General features: G+C 39.6%; 1 protein-coding gene across 7 annotated transcripts in view; it reads right to left on the bottom strand.

Annotated features, from left to right (window-relative positions):
• Positions 1–21,071, bottom strand: part of TTBK2 (tau tubulin kinase 2) — a 91,384-nt gene extending 70,313 nt beyond the window's left edge. For 3 of the 7 annotated variants that reach the window (XR_004777615.2, XM_035539751.2, XM_050711086.1), the window contains exons 1-2: positions 20,722–20,842; positions 2,656–2,744 (exon numbers count right to left, since the gene is read on the bottom strand). The gene's annotated coding sequence lies outside the window, so the exon portion shown is untranslated. Of the gene's footprint in view, positions 1–2,655; positions 2,745–20,357; positions 20,493–20,721 lie in introns of those variants that run through there. The other 4 variants (XM_035539747.1, XM_035539749.1, XM_035539748.1 and 1 more) reach the window with 4 other exon arrangements.
• Between the last annotated feature and the right edge of the window lie 814 nt (positions 21,072–21,885).

Genomic DNA, 21,885 nt, shown 5'->3' with positions numbered 1-21,885 from the left:
TCTTGCTTTAATTGTAAATTCTGACATTCAAACCAACTCCAAACAAAGCAGAAACCTCTGGAGAAAAATTAATCTGAATTAGTTGAAGATTTGAATTTATACCTAATTACTTAGAGTGGATTAAATACCTGCGAAAGCATGTTCATTATGAATACACAGCCTGAATTGGTTTAATTTAAATGAATGAAGGGAAACCAAATTAAGATTGTGTATTCTGAGTAAGAGTGTCCACCCTGGAATTTAATCAACTTGAACTAAACCAATTTCAATTGTACTGGTGCTGGTAAATTCTCCCCTGTAGACAAGGTCAAAATTCGAAAGAAAGCCATGGTGATTTATGTTAACACTCTCAGCGTTACAAACCACTGACCATAATTACTGACCTTTGTAACAGAGTTATCATAACACAGTCAAGAATTAAGTAGGCCAAAGAGAAAATGAAACAGCACTAACAAAGGGACAAAGGTCTATTAAACACTTCTAAAATTACACGTTTACAGCACGTTCAATGATTTTTCTATTTGCCCAAACCTTTGTTTATCCTTCCAACACCTTCCAATTATGGGGTGGTCTTCACTAAGTACTACTTTTACTCTCTTATCTTTTTTTGACTCTTTTTTTATTTCCTGGTGTTTGTTTATAAAAAGTAATGGAGAAAGTATTCATTTCACTGCAGCAAAATCTAAAACTGGAAACAATGAATTTTGCTAAAGCTTTCAAACAAGTGAAATAACATCACCTGCAGAAAAAGTAAATGCTTTGCTAAAGCAAAGATATGACAACAATGGTTTTAGAGTTTTGTATCAGTATTGCTATCAGCCTTGATCTGGTATCTGATCAGATTTTTATTTATTTATTTTTTTTGGATACATTTCAAATGACAATTTATAGTCACAGCTTTGACAAACATTTTTGAAAGCTATCGATTCATGGAGTCTTGAGCACGCTAAGGGAGCATCAGTAACTGGCCCAGAATGCAATGTTACAATACGTACACCCACAGAACCATACCATATTTTAAGAAATATGGTAAAAGTACTGTTGCTGTAGATAATATCTGCATGGCCAGGATCACAAAATCTTCATCTATGCACAATTCCTCAATCCTATTCCAGTACATTAATTCCTTGTTAAATCTCTTGACATCCAATATTATTACAAAGCAAGAAAATCTATTTTACATCATCATTCTCTGATATTCAAAACACCAAAATCCCATGACGCATTAAACAACCACACACAGGAAGCAAAAGTTCTCTCCTGAGCCCTGAAGGCAAGGTGCTAAACACCTCCTGAAGCTTAAGGAGCTAGCCCTATTACAGTGCACGTAGAATAGCAAGCACTGTTTTACTTAAGAAACACAAATTTTATGAACATGTTGAGGTTAATTTGGACAACCTGGTTCTTCAAGACCCCAGATAAAGGAGCCTGAGTATTCAGGTATTCAGAATTCAAGGCCAGGAAGCTTGAAATTAGCCTGAACTTCTACCTCTTCAGGCCACCCTTGATCCCCTCAGTGAATACACAGATGTACTTGATGCATGAGACTTGAAATGATGAGGAGTCCCCTGCCTTCCCTGATAACACGTCCCAGCAAGTCCTTTCCTTCACAGCAAGCAGGACTTGTTTTGTTTCAAGGTTTAATCTGTCTAATTTTAGTTTCTTACTACAGGAATTGTCACACTTTTTGAAACTGAATTCCATTCCTGGTAATTTTACCTCATTTAAGCATCTAAACACAGGGATCAAATAATTTTAACCTCCTCTAAATTAAGCCTTCCTTCCTATCCCATGGGTCTTTTATGTGGTCCTCCTTTGAAACACCTCTCCTTGCTCCACATTCTTCTTGCAGTATGGGCTGCAACCCTGAGTGAGACACCAACACTGAATTACACTCAGTCATACCAATGCTTAATAAGGACAAATGATGAATTTTCCATTTATTTCTGCTCACAGTCTTATTTCCCTAACCTATGTTTAAAGCTGATTTGTGCTTCTGCTAAATCACAACTGTATCAGATGCTTATACAACTGCACGTTTACTGTCATGCAGTGCTTAAAGCTTTTATTCACAGTGTGTTATAGATTGTTTTTCATTGTTCTAATGTGTACTCTAATGACCTTAACACCGTGAAACTGAAAAATTGTGAAGACTTATTAATGTACAGTAGTGGATAAGTATCTTAATACTCCTTATCTACTGACAGAAAACATGCTCTGGTATGTGCAGTTTAGGTTACCTTCTTCAAATTCATATGGAATAAAATGACATTTTTGCAGAGGGCAACCTTTAAAGGTCCCTGCCAACTCTACTGTTCTCTGATTCTATGATAAAAGGACTTTTTGGACAGACATATATACACATTTCACAGAGGGGGTACTCAGAACAAAACCAAAACTGAAACTTCTCTGAATTCTGGAGGACTTGAATTCAGATTGTTTAGATCCATTCACAACTCCACAGATGAATAAAAAGTTCATAAAAACTCAGTCCCATTTATATTACAGAAATACAGCCAGCTGTTGCTTTCAGCATAGTAGCTGAAGAGTTTATAATGCTGGTAAAGAATTTAAGAAGGTTGCAGCGTGCTCTGTACCCCACTGAAGCAAATGAATAGTCAATACCGTACAGTTAAGGTGCAAGCTTTCCCTTACTCATTCAAGGGATGAATCCTTCAGCAGTGCAGCTCTATAGGTGGCAGTAAGGTCATTTTCTGCGCAAGGAATTTTTCTTTATTACTCTCCTAAACAAGTAAAAAACATTTTAATTGCAACATATTTCATGAAATTATATATTCATCAGTTTTCCTATCAGACCAATTTATGTCAAGAGAGGAAACAGAGAGGATAACAGAATTATCACAATTAAAGACAATTAGCCCTTAAGCAAATTTATTTCCAGGTGACAGTTCATGGAATGACTAGGACAACAAAATGAGTACAGACTTTTTTCCATAACATAAGCCTTCCTTTGCCTGGGAACTGATCACAGTGTAATACAAACAGTTAAAGGACAATTGGTCCTTATGTCCAAAATATAATACTGTACACACAACATTAATTATTCAGAACTCTTGTACTCACTTAAACTGCTTTTAACTACATATCACTTCCCCAAAAGACTTCTGCAATTTAACCCAAACAAGTATATTAAAAGATTATATACTATCAGATAACAGTGCAAGATTTACAGATTAAAAAAGTCACATTTCTAAGGGCTGACTGTAGTCCAGCACACAAAGACAATCATGTTGTGTAATTTGGATGCATGTACATGTGTACCTGTGTATATAAGAATTTCTTTAGAGATCACCCTAAACTGAAGCCAATCTCTGTTTACCAGTCTTTATAAATGTTTAAATCTAGACCCAAGGTTGAGAAAATAGCACAGACAATTTTGGTTGAAGGCAGGTACTGTAAATTTCAGGACAAAACAAGGACAGAAGATTACTTCTGTTCCACAAAAAGGAAAAATATAAGTCCTGTGGCCTCCCCTGAGGAATAATATCAATACTTTGCTATGAGGAACTCTCTGTGTTATTATTTCTATCTGGCTGCCTTCATTCATTTAAATAACTGGAACACTCCAAAGTTGCTTTCCATTTCTGTGCTTTCTACTTTTGAGCAGAAGAAGAATTTAAAGGAGGAAAGGAAAGTCAGCATAAACAGAAAACCAAGGCAGGAAATTTTCAAAGGTCCTAACTCCATAGAATTTCCGGTAAAGTCTACTTCCATAGACAGGCTAAAAATCATTTTCAATTTGTAAATTCTAAGCCCAAAAATGCCTTAAGTGCATCTATTTGAATGCCCAAACTAGAAAGCTGTCTTACACTTAGAAACAGAATATTTTCTGCATACATTCATTAGAAGCGGGGTTCTTGAACATCACTGAAAATCATTATCCAGCATGTCAATGAGAAAGCTAAATTTAAGACCTTGACCTAAATTTCCAACTGTACTGGTTGTGAAGAGAGAAAAAAAAAAAAAAACTATACATAACCAATGCCATTTTATGTTTTCCTATCTCAAGCTCTTGGGTGCCAAAATTCTCATCACCACTTGCAGATTCCAGGTGTGAAAAGCTCCCAACTGTCTTGTCATCTATTGCCAAAGAGTCTAGATTCCCTTCTGGCAACTTCTGCACATTCAGCTATGTTGTTATTACAAAAGTGGCAATATTTTCCTCAGTTTGAAGACAAAGTTAAATATATAACACTTAGTTTCAAGATAACAGCCTTATTTTAAAAACACATATTTCAAGCTACCACACTATTTCCAGTTTCAAAATAATCCAGCACAAGAAAATTACAAAAAAGTAAAGTAAGGCAAAGTTTATGGAATGACTATATTTATATTATCTTTTACTAAACAGTCAGGAAAAATATACAAGTTCTAGGCACACAAACCCCTTTTCAAGCCCAAATAAATGCAGAAACTTCAAAATTAAGTTTAACATGAAAGCAATTGCACTGAAATAAACTTTATTATGTTGCTTGATTAGACCAACTGAGAGGAAAGGTACTTGAGATCTTCCAATAATGAAAAGGAAACATTGAGGTAAGTGTGTGACAAGGAAAGACTATAGGGTTATTGCTCCTATGAGAAATGCAGGATGTAATTTAATACCTACAGAAAATAGGAAATTTTTGGTCAGGGAGAACTAGGATGTATCATAAAACAAAAACTCTATTCAAACCATGGTGGTTTTGCCATGGTATTTTTCAGTTGAGTGAGTTAATTTCCTACTTTGATTTGTCACACAATTGCACAAAGACTTATGTCAGAACAAGGGAAAAAGTGGAAGTTAGCTGTGGGGAGAGGGAAGGGCTGGACTATTTTTGTGGTGCTTTCAACTCAAACCAGTTGTTGAACTACAGACTCAGGTGCAGAGCCTTTAAAACTGAAGAAATGGAAACAAACTTTTGAAGAAGTTAATTTCATTACAATTATATTATTCTCAGTTTCCTCACAAGTTAAGAGTGAGTTCCAAATAAAAAAAAAAGACGTGAAACCTTATTAATTACCCCAAAATCCATTAAAAATAAATGTCATTTGTTAAAAAATACATATTTCTGTGTCTTCGATCCACTATAACTGACAGTTTCAACAAACCTAAATGGAACTAGAATAGTATTTTTTCTATGACAAGAATTTATTTTACCTGTCATAAAAGCCTTCTTCAAAAAAACTGTTTCTCTGATCGCTTACATGATGTAAAACAATTTTTAAACACACAAATAGAAAGGTAGTTCTGCAATTACCTAAATTATACAGCATTACAATAATTGTTTTTAAAATCCTTGTAAAATTGAAGAAGAGTGAAGTGATATCGCATGTGGTTTTGAACACTGATACAAAGACAGCTTGAAATCAAACAATGATTTTAAATAGTGACATAGTAATATAATATCAACCTATTTATGGTTTGGATTTATCTGCAAAATAACAATTCTTACTTACAGTGTTTTGAAACGTTGGAATAGTCAGTTATCTTCTTAGAATACACTTAGAATATTAATACATTACCATCGCTATCACAAAATTTATATACTAAGGAATAACATAAAATGATCTTTTAAAATGATCCAAAGAATTGCCCTTTCCACTTGTACAATCAGTTTCTTTTATTTGATAAATCAACTTTCTCAGTAAGGAAAAAAACACCAAACACAGGCAAACAAAGCACAACTACAGAAGGCAGGAAGGCAAACACCACACTGGTTGGAAGAACTTTTTCCAAAGCTTACCCAAGAGGGTAAAGCTTACTGCCAGCAGGGCAGTAGATACATAGCAATTTACAGAGGAAAAAAAGCTGCTGCTAAAGATTGGGCAAGAAAGGGGATAGATACAACTAATAGCTATTAACTTCTGAATATTTAATCCAATCAAGTAAAGTTCATGGTAAACTCTAAATATAAATGGGAATAACTTTTCTGAAAATATAAAAATCAGCAGAGGTACATTGGTGAGTTGATCAGCAAGGTGACGTGAATAGCAAACCACTGTCTGCACCGATGGCCTTCAAGCAATACTCAAGCTCTGCCCAGCTGGCAGACCACCAGCCTATGTTCATCGCGCTGTGCCCAGTGTGCAGCTTCCAGTAACAGTCATGTGTGCAAGAATGATCTAAATAATGTCTGTTTGGCTTCCTAAAAAGTACTTGACAAAATCCTTTTAAAGAAACTAAACAGACATGGCAAGAAAGGACAAGTCCTCACACACACAAAATAGTTGGTTAAAAGGCAGGAAGCAGGACTAAGCAGTTGGTTCAGGTGATGGAAAGAGGTCACTAGGAAGTTCTGCAAGGAGCAAGCTGTGATCTGTGCAGTTCAGTATTTTCATACATAACCTGGAAAACAGGGTGTCAGCTAAGGTAACAAAAATTGGCTGGCAATAATATCTGACTTAGTGGCTTTTTAGTTTGTTGGGTTTTTTTTGTTCAACAAAAAAAAAGGAAAGGAAAAAAAAAGATGAGGGACAACTGTGAGGAACTGTTGAGTGACCTTATGGCACTGAATAACTGAGGAATGAAATGGTAGGTGAGGTTCTGTGTAGATAAATCTAAAATCATGTACATCAGAAAAATAATCCTAACTTCTCATTAAAATATATTAGGGATTATTTGCAATCAAAAATAAGATCTTAGTTATTATGATGTACAGTTACAAGAGATTGCAACATAATGCTAAATAGCAGTCAAAAAACAATGAAATGTCAGCAATTCAGACAAAACAGACAATATGAAGATAATCGTTGTGTTTTATATATCTATGGTTCACCGATACTTTGAGTACAGTATGCAATTCAAGTCCTTCCTATCTAAAAACTTAAAATAAAAAAGTTCAGAAAATGGAACAAGAAAATCAGAGATACACGATAATTTCCACATGAAGCAATGAATGACATTTTTTTCAAATGAGATGATAGGAAATAGAGGGGTATGCAACAAAGGTCTACAAAATCATCAGGGGCATGGAGACATTGGCTAGGAACCATCTATCCGTGATCTTATTCAATAAAGAAAATTAAAAAAAAAACAGAAGAGGTAAGCAGAAGCCAGGATCAGAACACAAGCAAGGAGTTCTTCATGAAGTAGTAGCTAACGTGGCAAGTTCTTGCCAACAGATGCTGTGAACGATAAAGGTTTACAATGGTTCAAAGGGACATCAGACAACTCCATGGAAAAGAAAATTTTCATGGGTTGCTGAAAATATTTATTAACCATATCCAGCTCAGAAGTCCCTGAATAGAAAATTGAGCTTGTAAAAGGAGGATGCATGCACTCTGTTCTCATATTTTTCTCTTAGGCATCCACTTAAGACCACTGGTGAATACAGACCGTTAGTCTGCTCCAGAATGGCCATCTACACATGTCTGGGAAGATGGAGAGCGGAAAGAGAAATTCTGCTCCTTGTAACACCATAAGTTCATATGATCTGAATTGGCAAGTTATGATTTGAATTAAATTCTTGTCCATAACCTTTTGTCAATTGCTTAAAAGAATCTCTGACTCTAAACCTGTTGACTAACTACCCATTGTGGGAACAATGACACAAATTTCAACTCAGGTAAACTTTTTTTTTTTTCTGGGACTCCTGTAAGGCAGTTATTTTGGGGAAAAAAAATGTATATAAACTCTTGTATTCAAGAAACATTCAAGATCTTCAAGTACAATTTGTTCCATCATTTCACCTTCTATTTTCCAAGTTCTGTCTCTCCCTTTTTGGGCTGGGTTTAGTTTATAATAGTCTCAACATATCTATTTATAGTACTCTTCCCATCAACCGACACATTTCCCACTCCCTCCATTACCAGGCTTCTCATTCAAATTCAGATTTTCACATGCACATTAAAAACTAATACTAATCACTAATATTATAAGCATAAATTCTACCTCTAATCAAGGTGCATCAAGCCATGCTGCAGACAGCAATGAAATTATGTTGATTTAATAACTTTCACCTATACTACAGCCCTGTAAATTTCAACAATTCTCCGTATTTGCTCATGTTTTTTTAATTACAATTGAAGTGGAATATTTCCTTTTAAATTTGGTACCCATACACAGAGCAAGTTTGCGATTCTGTCAAACATTACTATTAATAATGCTCTCTCCAGATGAAGTATCAAAATCTACTACGATATATATATTCAGAAAATATAGAATAATAACTCTTAAAAAATTAGTTTCTATGTATCTTTTACTAAATGTTAACTTATATTAAAAAAAAGAGAGATTAAAGAAAGCATAGTTTGTAGCAGTCCAAGATCAGTGTGGGGTTTGAAGCAATTTCAAATACACCAGTGATCAAACCATTCACAGGCTATTAAATGCATCTCGCTTTTGGTTACATTCATTCATTCATCTCCTTACTTGATGTGGTTATGACCATATTTATATTCTTAAATAAGTATTAAATATTCTCTTATAATACTGCTTTTGCTAAAATCCTTTGTAGTAAGGTTTAAAATTATACCTACTGCTATAAAGTTAAGCTATTCACAGAATACGCTATTACAGTAAAAGACTCAAATGTTAAAATGTACAGTGCTATCAAAACCACTTAACATCATGTAATCTTACTCAAATGATATCACAGCTGACTACAGCCACTTGAATTACAACAGCTCTTTAGATAAATAAAAAAACAAGATCAGTTTAGGAAGTACTATTTTTTCCTATGTACGTAGTTGAAAATTACACCACATGACAGAGAGATTCTGATTGCAAATTTTGGCAGCAGACAAGTAATTTGCTAAAACATTCCTAAAACTGGAGATTTGCTTCACAAAACATACAGATACTACTATAGGTCCATAGAATTATACTCCTCGAGTCTAACCTCACTATTCTGCTTGTCATCTTCCCCACTTCCCTTTGAGTAGAATTGCTTTCAAGGTAGCAGTACTAGTTCAAAGTATCTATGTGTACACATAAAGCACAGCTGGTGTTAGATTAGCTGGACATTGCCACTTTCAACAATTTATTTTTTCCTCTCTCTTCTAGCTAAAAGCCTTGCTTTACACAGTGCATTCATTTCTCCTCCACTCTAATAAAAAAAAATCCTAAACAGGGAGAGATTATGCCAAAATATTAATTTGATTACTTAGAACCATCTTAACAACAACAAAAACTTGTGGAATCTGCAATTTGATTTAATTTTAAACCAAAAGCATGCCAAAAACATATAGGCATCATCATCTTTTAAATCATAATCACATCACAATCAGCCTTCAATGTTTATTTTTGTAATGCCTTGCCTACATCTCACACAGCCAATGATTCTCCTCAGTAGGACTAAACACTCCTCAGGCAGTAGAGAAAATTACACATGCACAGAACTGAGCCAGTAGAGTTTTAAAGAATGGTGTGATTCAACAGTGGTGATCATGGACTGCTCCACAAATGTGAGGATCATGGATGGCTTCCACACATCAGTCTGCTGAAAACAGCAAATGTGTCTTAGCCATGAGTTCATTCATTACTTACAATTTTCCCATTATTTTATCCCACAGATGCCAAAGAATTCAGGCCAAGTGAATCTATGCCAACCCTAAGACAACAATCATCTTTGCCTACCATGTTATCATGTAACTCTGTTACACACGAAGTTCAGTATGATAAAAGCAGACCGTAGCTGATTGATCAAAGATATTGAATAGACAAGGGATGTTTTTTCCTTCCAGTATCTGGCTTCAGATACAACTAGGAAATGCCTCTAATCATTACATTCAAATAATTCTATAGGTCGGACGCACAGAAATAACACATTAAGACACATCTCCTAACTTAAATTTATCTTTCTCTTAATGCAGCTGGTACAGACATCATGGGTCAGATTTTTAGCAATGAAAATTCATGGAATGAATCTGAACTCACTGAAGGCCAGGTACAGCAATGCTATGTTCTGAGTTCAAATAAAAACTTTTATTCCATAATCAGTTGTTACCTCAGGTAGCACCTACATAAATGACAATGATTTTTACACAGGTGACATGACTAAAAAAATTTAGGCTGCTGAAGACCAGAGCATCAAGAGAAGCAAGAGTATAAAAAGTCCCTGACCCTGACTTCAGTATTTACTTTAGGTTGCTTCAAGAAACTTTCAATCATGCGTTTCGGGAAAAACAAACAAACAAACAAAAAAAAACCTCATGAACAGCCACAAACAACTGCCATAAAACAACTGGGAAGACATACAATGCCCTTACAATATGAAACTGATGAAAAGGGGAACAAGAATTCCTGTAATTCTGTTGTAATTTGATATGATTCACTCTTCTAATAGTTTCACAGTTGGATATTCCTTAACATAATGTCATATGGAAACTCTGAATTTTAGCTACATTTTAATCTTAACTTTGCTACCTTTCTCATAGGAAACATAGTAGAGAGGCAAATCCTGAATAAATGCACTATCATAAGGCTTTTTTTTTATTATTCAGTTCTTAACACTAGATTAAGCTCTTTTTCCCCTAATTACACTCGGGACATATACACCTACTTTTGGTTGGGCACCACCTGCCTACAAATCAGAATGATGGAGAGATTTTAACATCCTTTTCTAGAGAAGTAGTCAGGTGTTTTGCTGACATAGAATTTCTTCCCCTAAGAGGAACAGGCTTTTACTGCTTTATTAAATATTAAAAACCCTACAAGACTAACATGCAGGGGGGTAGGTAGGAAACAGGGCAGAAGTACATTTCTTTAATCCATTTGTCAGTCATTATCAGCTGTCAGGTCTGACCGACGGACAACTTGCCCTGGGAAAGTTTGTTGAGCTGAGACAGCTAGTGATGGGATGTCCTGGTTTCAGGTAGGACAGAGTTAATTTTCCTCCTAGTAGCTGGCAGGGTGCTATGTTTTGGATTAGGATGAGAAGAGCGCTGATAACATGCTGATGTTTTAATTGTTGTAGAGCAATGCTTACACCAAGCCAAGGACTTTTCAGCTTCTCGCTCTGTCCTGCTAGCGAGCAGGCTGGGGGTGCAGCAGGAGCTGGGAGGGGACAGACCCAGGACAGCTGACCCAAACTGGCCAAAGGGGTATTCCATACCATCTGACGTCATGCTGAACAATATATAGGGGTGGCTAGCCGGGGTGGGGGGCTGGCTGCTCGGGGATAGGCTGGGCATCGGTCAACGGGTGGTGAGCAATTGCATTGTGCATCACTTTGTACACATTATTACTATTATTATTATTATTATTATTATTATTGTTATTATTTTCCCTGTCTTAATAAACTGTCCTTATCTCAACTCACAGGCTTCACTTTCCCGTTTCTCTCCCCCATCCCGGAGAGGGAGGGGGGAGGGTGAGCGAACGGCTGTGTGGTGTTTGGCTGCCAGCTGGGCTAAACCACAACATGGGAAAAACACAAGAAGAGATTCAAGTCTCAGATGCATTTTTAGAAGTTTTATTTCAGTGTTGAGGGATGCAGTACTGAAGTGTAAAAAGCATTTTTTCTTTCCTTCAGTTCAGTTAGTTCGTTTAGTCACACTGCATGGAATTGCACCCCAAGAAAATGAGGCTCTTGCCTAAGAACCATGGAGCCATGGAATTCTCATAAAGGCATCCAAGTCTCTCACCAGAAAAGACCTGAGGAAAATAAATCAGATGGGAAGAGGGGAGAAGGAAGAAGATGCCAGATGTTCAAAAAATCTAGTTTAGTGGTATTCCTTTGTCTTGCTTCTATCCCAGTTCACGTAGCTACTTTCTCATAACTGCTGATAAATAAGCCTAGCAAGCTTAGTAGTTTCTGCTCCGCATCAAGTCTCTGATACATATCGCATTAATGCAAAAATTAATGCAGGGAATCAGACATGTAGTGTTCTTTATAATACTGTTACGCTAACATACTCTGTAATGCAGAGCACTGAATATGTATGAATTACATCCATATACATACATCATTTTATATTATATATATTACATCCATCTTATGTGTACTACATATACATATTGTATTACATGCAAACAACTTATATGGAAATGCAGTGCTTCATAACTGTATCAATGAGCCTTCATGTTTTTAACCATACCTGCCTACCTAAAATGGTAGTAAATTTGGCACTGTAACTACATATAGATGCAAATGAATGTGTCCTAATGGTTACTAAATGGATAACCATTGAGGGGGGAGTGAATATCTGTAAATTACTAAAATGGGGGGGAAGTATTCCATGTACTTAGTATTTATTGAAAATGGCGCCATCACTAATCATGTTTGAAGTGCATTGAGAAAGAAAAGAGTGGTGTGGGGAAGAAGAGAGAACACTGTGGGAAATGGACAAGAACATAAACCAAACATCTGTAATAACCTGAAAGCTGTTTATAGACAGTAGTGCTATTTTCCAGGTTGATCTTTGGAGTCTGTTTTGTAGGATGCTGTTGAGGACCAGGGCCGAGAGGTCACAAGACAGCTGCTCTGTGACAAGTGCTAAGTTCCAGGCAGATTAATGTTTTTGCCCTTTATACACCATCTGAAAGTTCATTCTGACGTGCTGTGACTGCTCAAGTTTCACATTACAGTGGGACTAACAGAATCGCATTGGAAAGGTTTGTATCTCTTGCTCGAGGTTGGTAATAAATACGTTTGGCATAATTTGGGCCACAAGGAGAACACTTCTGGCACTGAACATGATGCGAGAGGGGCTGTGACAAAGCCGGAGGCGCTGACTCTGGGAAAACATCTTCGGCAGGAGGGTTTGCATCCAGCACAGGCACGAAGGGAGCGGGAACAGGAAGAGGAACGGGAAGGGGAGCCTCCTCCCGGTGCCGGGCAAGGGGCTGGCGGCAGAGGCTCAGCACCTTGGCCAGCTCCGCACGGCCCGGCACGGCAGCAAGCAGACTAGCCCCAGCCCCACATCCTTGGCCTGTAAAGGTGACAAGGCTGTGGCTCTTATTCTGCTCTAAGACATCTAAGCAGCACACAGCAGCCTGGTTTTATGAAAATAAAATGGCAGAAAAAAAATATAGATAGATAGATCACACATTAAATAATAGGTCTCAAAACTAATACATTTCTAATTTGTCCCACAGGAATTGGTTCTTCACTTTATTCACACAATTTTTGATTAACAGCTTAAGAAAAATAGTTTACAAGGTGTATTGTTGATCCTTAGATTAGGAAGTGGTACAGAACAAACTACATCAGTTGTTCGAAGTCCTGCAATCAAATGACACAGGGTCCGACTCCAATAAGGGAGGGCATTGCATTCTTTGCTCCCTGCTGTACATGGAAACACCATCTAACATGACATACAGATCATCAGTCATTCTTAATAAAACACTTCTACTCACTGTTAAGGCTATGATAATTGTGGATGAGTAGGCAAATAAATATTAAGGGAGATCATAAAACCTCTCTGCTAGTGTTAGGATTGCTGCTGAAGTATTATTTCCAGTTCTGGTTTTCACATTTCAAGAAAATATGCAAAAAAAAAAAAAATTAAAATATTGGAGAATATGCGTTGAGTTTCAAAAACATGAAGCACAATTCCTTTAAGTTATCAAAGATAAATTTCTTTAGCTTAAGTAATTACAAGAAATCTACATTCTAACATACAAATCATAACAGTCAACAGCTGAACATTTAGATCGCTTACAAAGATAAAAAAAAAAAAACCTCTGTCGTCTTTAACTTTAGTCAATAAGAACATTCTACTACTAGAACACTCCATGAATGATTTCAATGAATTTCAGAAATTCTTAAAAAGAATTCTTAAAAGATGAAAAGAAGGAACTGAATGAATTTCTAAATTATATGCTCCTATTCAACTACTGATAACAAACATGATTCAGAGAAGTCACAGAGAAGTTGGTGCTGTGCACGAAGTTAGCCTCAATAACTACAACAGCACTTGGTCTTAAAGCAGCCAGACTGAGACATGCAATAAGTCTTTAATCTTGGAAAATAAACTACAGAAATATATTTCATTATGGAAATGTATTATCTTATGTATTTTTAGCATGCTAAGACTGCCATAAGTCCAGAAAAGTATATTTTAACAAGTCCAGGAATCAAGTTAAAAAAAAAAAAAGTATCACAGAATATGGCACAAAAATAAGTTTACGGTTTACATATTATACGCATGTGGATCAAGAGACTGAGAAGTTGTATCAATTTCTTACACATTAGAAAAGCTACAGTACAAGCTCAGATTTTAGCTTAGCTAGCTGACAAACAAATGCAAAACTATCCCTATGAACACAACAGCAATTTCCCCCCAAAAATTACAGCTTTTCATTTCATCCCCAGCTAAATAATGAAAAGTATTACATACTAGTATTGCATGTTTTCATAAATATTGTCTGTATGTAAAAAAGACAATTGACACCAAATCTTTCAGAATTAAAGCTTGGACTTGAAAAATAATTCCAGTTGTATTACTGACATATTTTCTGCCATATTTGTATATTTTGAATGTCTAAACACTTAATCTATACAACTAAAATCTCTAAAATTAGAAGTTTTATTTCAGATTGATTGAGTGCGGGTTTAATTTTGTAGATATGAAAACAGTAACACCTGACAACAAAAGTGTAATAACACTAAAATGATAAAAGCATTCTATAGGCTCTTGAATTTACTCATAAAAAATACCATCATATCCATACAAGCTAGAAGCTTTTTTATTGTTGTTATATTTTAAACTAACAGGCATTAAATTTACTCTAAACTGTGGTGGGATATTTATTTCTTCATTACGAAATTACTACTTAAACAAAAATCAGTTTCTACTCTGGAAGAGAACATGGTGGAGATGAAATCACATAGCAAGGAAGGATATGAGATTTCTACTGAGAAACAGGAAACATACAATAACATGGATGAAATCTGTGTACATCTTTTTATTATTGATACTAGAAACTAGAAAAGTAATAATACAGGTAATAAATAAGAATCTAGTTATTACTACTCTTAAGGCCAAGAACAATATAGCTTCCTCTGATCCCAGCTCTTACCTCTTTCAGAGCAAGGAACATGAGAGCCTATTACAATTTGTCAGCATCGAATATGAGCAGTATCTACCACAGGGCTACTTGCGTGGAAGGCCTTGGTCCTGATGCAGACCATAAATCAATTCTGTCCAAACCTTCACTTTAGGAAAAACAAATGTTTCAGGAAGCTGTTACAACACGCCGATGCAGTTCTTCACAACAGAATTGGTGTATTACCTACCAGCTCAAACAGCCAGCCAATGTACAGCTGCTCCCTGATGGAACTGTCCTGCAGAGGGAGGTCAAGAGAAAATTGACTCAAAGGTGAGTCCAGTGGTTGGAGCATAGCGTGCTTACAGAAGTACGGCCAAATGGCCAAGGCATCCCAGGCTCAAAACTAATGAAATACATAAGAACAATATGAACAACAAGGGCAAGTGTCCAGACGGAACATGGCATCCAGCCCAAATTTCCTTCTCCTAATCAACAGGGAAGAGAGCAGAGCATGACCTGAATGCAGTCTATTAGGTAAAACATTCCTCCTTCTCTTGCCTTCTTCCCAAGTTGACAAAAGGCAGAAAGATACACCAACCAAGTAACCAAGCTATTGTAACAGAGAGAATCTGCTTGTGACTACTTCTCTCAGCTAGACATTCAGAGTGAGGTTGCATGTAACAGCATGACCCAGTAAGAATTATAAGCCTATCTCAGGAAAATAGCAATATAAACAACCCCCTTCTTGAAATCATTCACTGTCAAGTCTCTAAGTTAAATCAACACAGCTCAGAGATCAACAGGCACTAGAAAAGGCAAAGCAGAGGACATCATCTTCCACTTTTAAACAGCAGCCAGCTGTTAGATTGGTCCAGCAGTAACGTGCAATTTCATCCGCAGTAGCTAACACACAAAAACTAAGTTTATTTGTTTGCATGCCTATAAATAAATGACAAACACCAGCCAATGATGGAGATTCTTTCCTGTATATATCTGCTTTACTGTGGGAGGCTTAAATTTACTCCTCAATTTCAGCATCAATTTCTAAGTTCTTGCCTAGTGAAGACAAAACATGACTGGGTTAGTTAGCACATACCTCCCACAAGACCAATAAATACTTTCTTCGCACTGATCCATCTTGGGATTCTTTCTTCACTTTTCTCCATCCAGATGAACTGTTCAACAGCTTTCCCAATGGACATACTGTCTTACACGAAACTGTAGAAGTATCACTTCACCCAAATCATCATGATCATCACAACGATCCCTAGAGCCTTACATCACAGCAGATCAAATTTATACAGAAAAAGAATCCTGATCCAATATCAATTCTACTCCTTCAGCTCCCAGAGTACCACACATCAGTTTGTCCTAGGCCGACTCTTCTTTGGGAATTATACCTTGATTTTCTAGACCACCAGAAACAGAAAGTCAAAGTGTCACATACGAATGGTGAGCATTCAATGAAACTCAGTAAGTAGCACAGGCATTCCTCTTTTAATACATCTTCAATCACTTGATAACACACATTCTGGATCTATTTAATGCAGAATGCTGACAAATGGAAAGACAGGAAAATAAACTATTTCAAGATAGTAGATAAGTGGACATACTGTGTTTAAAATAAAATAACAATGCCAATGTTCTAAAAAGTCACCAGTTTGATGCTGAAAAGCAGCAAGCTCTATTTATAGATTCCTTCCACCCCTTTTTTAAATAATCAACACTGAAGCTAAACAGACGTGCTTAATTTGCTCAGAAGCAGCACTGCTAGCCAAGAGCGATATTTGAAGCATTACTGTAGCAGTAAACTTAACAGTTGCAACAAAACACACCCTGCTGTACACCAAACAAAGCAATCCAATTCTTACTACATTTCTGAAGAACACTGTATCAAATAACTGTCGCTAGAAATGTCACAAAAAATTAATATACTGAGAGACCGCATGACAAAAGCAACAAACCTTATCTGAAAAATATTTGGGAAGTGACAGAGAGCTGAAAGAAAGCCCTCTTTCACAATCAGTAAGTGGCTGCTGACTGGAGACAGTTACCAAGCACTGGGAACAGGCAAAATCCATGAGGCAAAACCAATTCCAACTGCGGACCAGTCCACTGAAACAAGCCCATTAACACAGGCCACAGTGATGGCGTGATGCCAGTTGCAAGACAAGGGCTTCAAAAATGTGTTAACGTTATCTCCATTAACACAGATCGGGAGGACATCCACCTCGACCACTGGTTTCACCCCATTTCAGCTCCATAGAGTAACTTCTCTGCACTAATTAATGAATCCCTTCACGATATCCAGAAATAAGAAAGTAGCCTCATATTAAAAGTATTTCACATCTTTTACCAGCTCTCAAAGGGAGTTCAGCATATTTTACCCTTTCTTTATACATGAGACAGCTTTGTATTGGAAAATCTGACTGCTGTCACCAAGACCATCAGTGAGCTGGGGAACTTCACCCATGAGGAAGCATCCAGCCTTCGCCTCTTCCAGCACTTCCAAAGCTTCCTCTGTAACCAGCCTCAAGGCTAAGCAAGAAATGCACGTACACACATTTCTCTGAAAGGAAGAATTACCGGATGAATTCCTCATCAGTGCAAATAATCTAATTCTTGATAATTGATTAATCTCTTCAGAGACAAAGCAACAGCATGAAATAGCATTTGAGCGATGTTTTCCATCACAGAACCATGGAATCAACCATGCAGTACAAGAAGCACAGAAAGACACACCTGAACATAAAGATGAACACATTTTTGAAGTCTTAACAACATATGGTTTTGTTAGAAATGCTAATGACACCTTAAATCTCCCCCAGTCTGCCCTCCTTGTCCGCCCTCCTCTCAAATTCAATCCTTCCTTTCTCCCCAAAAACTCCTTAAGGTTTTCAAAGATTTTTCTCCATTAATTGAAAAACAAGTTTGAAGAGTAAGTTATTGAAGTTATAACTTACAGGACTTCTCAAAAGTGGAGAAAAGATATTAAACTAGATCAAGAGGTGAAGGGTCACAAGGTCAAATTTTATTGTTTGAATTTTCCGCTACTTAGGTTTCAAAAATCAGTGATGTATAAGCTAATAGAGAGGAGAAAAAAAAAAACACCACCACCAACAACAACAAAAACAGACTATAAATTGAAACTGCCAAGAAAGGCATCTCAATTCCATAATCAGCTTAAAAAAAAATACCTGATTCCCACCAGAGTACACTACTTAGCAGCGAGCACTGAAGGAGAAAAAAAAAAAGAAAGAAAGAAAAAAGACTATAATTCTAAAATTTCAATAAATATAATAAAGTTAAAAAGGTTAAATAAAAGATTGGATGATATTTTCAAAAAAGTAATTTTGAAGGAACATACAAGATATGGTTACTACCAGCCACACTATATTCTAGTATTTAGTGTTTCCCAACAAAGGCAGGGAAGTTAACTTTTATTCCAGCACTATCTGACATGGAATACAGGACAAGCATTAAAGCGCTCTGTTACTGTATGAAAAGCAGAAAATTAAAGTGCCCCATTTACTTGTACTCTACTGACTGAAATAATTTCCTCTTCTTCGAGTTAAATGTATTAATTCTCATTTAAGTAGCCTAAACACAAGCCTATTGAAGAAAAACAAATAAAAGTTTAAGCATTTGAACAAGTTTCTTTCATCGCTGACAAGAAATCAAGTTGATGCTAAGTAATTTTTAAACAAACCCTGATGTGTAGCTCTTGGATTCCTTAGGGTACAGCTTGCATTTAGTCAATTTGGCTCATTTTAATTCTTGCACATCTCTACTTGAGCAATTAGCCTGTCAGACAGACCTTCTAGATGCACGGTGCAATACATTGATCCATGAGATCAATCAAGCAAAGCTCAGGTTTCTCCTCCACGGGAAGAGAGTGCTTTAAGAGTTAGGCAGGGGGAGGAAGGACAGCGGCTGGTCCATGTCAGACGCATCCCTGTGAGACCTCTGAGGATCCTGGTATCTTACGTTGAAGAGGCAGCTGCTCTCCTCCCCTCTAGCCAAACACAAAGGCTTTGTGTGGTGGTTTAACACAGCAGGAGAAAGACACAACACAAAACACAGAAAAATACAGTTAACTATACATCTCCTGTTGTTGAGTATCACTTCATTCCCACTAGATAAACAAGTCTTAGCTAAAACAGAAAGCACGGTAGCGTATCAATATACCATAGAGCATAAATTCACGTGCCAAGCAAGTGTTTAACCATATATACACATAAAGAACTGGTAGAAGCTGGTCATTTAGAAATCAGTTTCAAACAGTGAAAGCTTCACCCACCTCTCTCTTTTATCACACTCAGAAAGCTTTCTTGATTTAATCACTCACAGTGGAAAAACCTTGCTAAAATTTGTCATGTTAGAGGCAAGACAAACTGCAACATGCAGAAATAATACCACGACTATACTAAACCTAACAAACATCTTGATACCTCATCCTCTCAATTTGCTCTTCTCATTCTAGCCCCTGACATTTCCAAAATGACTAGTGTAAAAAGATGCTGGATTTCAACAGCACAATGATACTTCAGAAATATACCAGAGAAGAACAAAGTATTTGTCAGAGATAACTGATTACATCTTTGCTTTTTTTAAAACTGTAATGCCTTGATGTATTGTTTTCAAAGTAACTTTCCCCCAATTAATATATGCATGCTGTAGTCAGACTTTCTTACATTTGTATTTGCATGGCTTGTAAGAAGATATAAACATACCTCTTGTTCATAAAGTTAAGAAAGTTTTAATACTTTTTTATGTGTAATTCACATTGTAAAACAAAGGAATCATCAGTGAGGGAGCATTCAGTGCAAATTAACACAGAATGACAGCGTTAGGCACACTTGTTCCAAGAGTTCATATCGTAAGAGCCACCCTCAAAAAATCCAGAATGAAATGAGTAGCAAAGTAAGCTCCAACCTTTGGTTTTCTCAGAAACAGCAGCTAAAAAGTAGCTAACAATCTATACAAGTATAGCATGTGTTGAAGAGACGCAGGGCATTAACTATGCAGAAAAAATAAAAATTCTAGCTGTTTTTTCCAGAACCACAGTGTGGAAACCAATCGGTCGCTTTAAGGCTAACAAGATTTCACGACAAACAAGAGCACGCCTTATTTTAGGGCGCTCAGCCCTCCCATCGATACATCTTACTAGTTGTGAATAATTCATCTCAGATTCAACTGGTTCTGCACACGCAGCCGAAGAAAGCTACGACAAGCTATTTCATAACCCGGTTCCTACGGCCCCTGTGATGGGAATTACGAACCCTGCTGGGATGCGGAGGGCCGGGGGTTTGCTGTGCCCCCAGCGGGGCAGCACATTGGCGATCCCTACACCCGCAGCTCCCCCTGCCCGCACCAGCCCCGCCGCGGCTCCCTGGGGGTTTACCAACCTCTCACCAACCTTTGTCCTCCCGCCGCCGTTCCTCCCGCAGGAGCACAAGGACGCGGGGGCAGCCCCAGCGCTCCCCGCAGCCCTCCGGGACGCGGCGTGTCCCCGTGCGGGGAGCTGGGCGCCCCCGGGCCGCGGGCACACGGCCTGGAAGCGCAGCCCGGCCGCTTCCCCCCGGGCCGAGGACCTCCGCGGCCTAGCCGGGCGCAGCCGGCCTCGCCTAGCGATGCTACCAGCGGCCTGACAGACGGACGGACGGACGGGCGGACGGCCCTGCCCACACGCGGCCGTTAGGCGCGTGCCGGGGCTCGGCGCTGAGGGGAGACGGGGGGAGAAAGGGGGGGGGGGAAGCGCCGCAACCCGCCCGCAGCCTCACCTGGAACGGCGCCGAGGCAGGCGGTGGTGGCGGCGGCGGCGGGTCCCTGAGGAGCCCGGCAGCCCCGGGGAAGGGCTGCGAGGCGCCGGGGGTGGGGGGACGGCAGCGCTACAGCGGCCCCCGGGCCAGCCTCCGCCCCATGGCGTGCGGCGCGGTCTCTATGGCGACTGCGGGGCCGGGACGGAGCCGGCCCGCCCGCCCGCGGGGAGGGCTGAGGGCTCAGCGCCGAGCGGGGGGCGCTCAGGGGGCTGCGGGGCGGCTCGCGGCCCCCCCCCGCGTTAACCCCCTCGCCGCCGCCATCCCCGCGGCGCCGCCGCCTACCGCCGCCCTTCCTCGGCCGCCGCTCCACCGAGCCCGCTGTCCGCCAGGGCCCGCCCACTTCCAGCCTCCCGCAGCGGCGATTGGGCGGCGACGGAGATTCCCGCGGGGGGATTGGCTGCCGGCGGGGTCAATCACGGGGAGGGAGGTGGGCACGCCCGAGGCGGCGGCGCCGGGGTTGGTTGAGCGGCGCAGAGCCCCGCCGCAGCCGCCCCCGTGCGGCCTCGGGCCCCGCCGCGGTGCTGAGGGGACGGCGGGCGGCGGGGCCCGGCCCGGGCCGCGGGGCGGGAGCCGCCTCCTCGCTGGCCGGCTGCGGCCCGCTGCTGGGAGGGCGCCGGTGCGCCTCGGCCGGGGGCTTGGGGCTCCGTGAGGGGAAGGGCTGCGCTCCGCGGCGCGGCTCTCTGCTTCGGGAGGCTGCGGCCGGGTGCTCGGCCCCCGGTACGTGCGCACCGACACGTACCGGCTGCCGGGAGGCGTCCGCAGGCCGCGGTGCCGAGGCAGGGGGCCCGGCTGGCAGGGCAGCGGCTGGGGGACGGAGCTGGGCGGTGGGGAGAGGAAGGGGCAGGGGTGCGCTCACAGCACCTCGAGTGAAGCGAATAAACACACTGCAGCCTTCTGCTCCTGTGAAGTTTCTTTAAAGAGTGGGGGAAAATTGTATTTCCCTGCTGTCAGGCAGCTGAAATGACAGTGTGAATAATTTAGGCTCTCTTCATTCACTGAGAGGAGCGTAGTCAGTGAGTAGGCACAGAAAACGGTGTCTCCTGCCGCTGCTTTAGGAGGAGCGAGATCCCAGTGACGCAGGTCAGCACAAACCAGTGACCCGGCACTGGGGCTCCCAACCCAGCC

Source organism: Cygnus atratus, chromosome 5, assembly GCF_013377495.2.
Source record: "Cygnus atratus isolate AKBS03 ecotype Queensland, Australia chromosome 5, CAtr_DNAZoo_HiC_assembly, whole genome shotgun sequence".
In the NCBI taxonomy this organism is placed as follows: Eukaryota; Metazoa; Chordata; class Aves; order Anseriformes; family Anatidae; genus Cygnus; species Cygnus atratus.
This window is presented reverse-complemented; position numbering and strand designations above follow the sequence as displayed.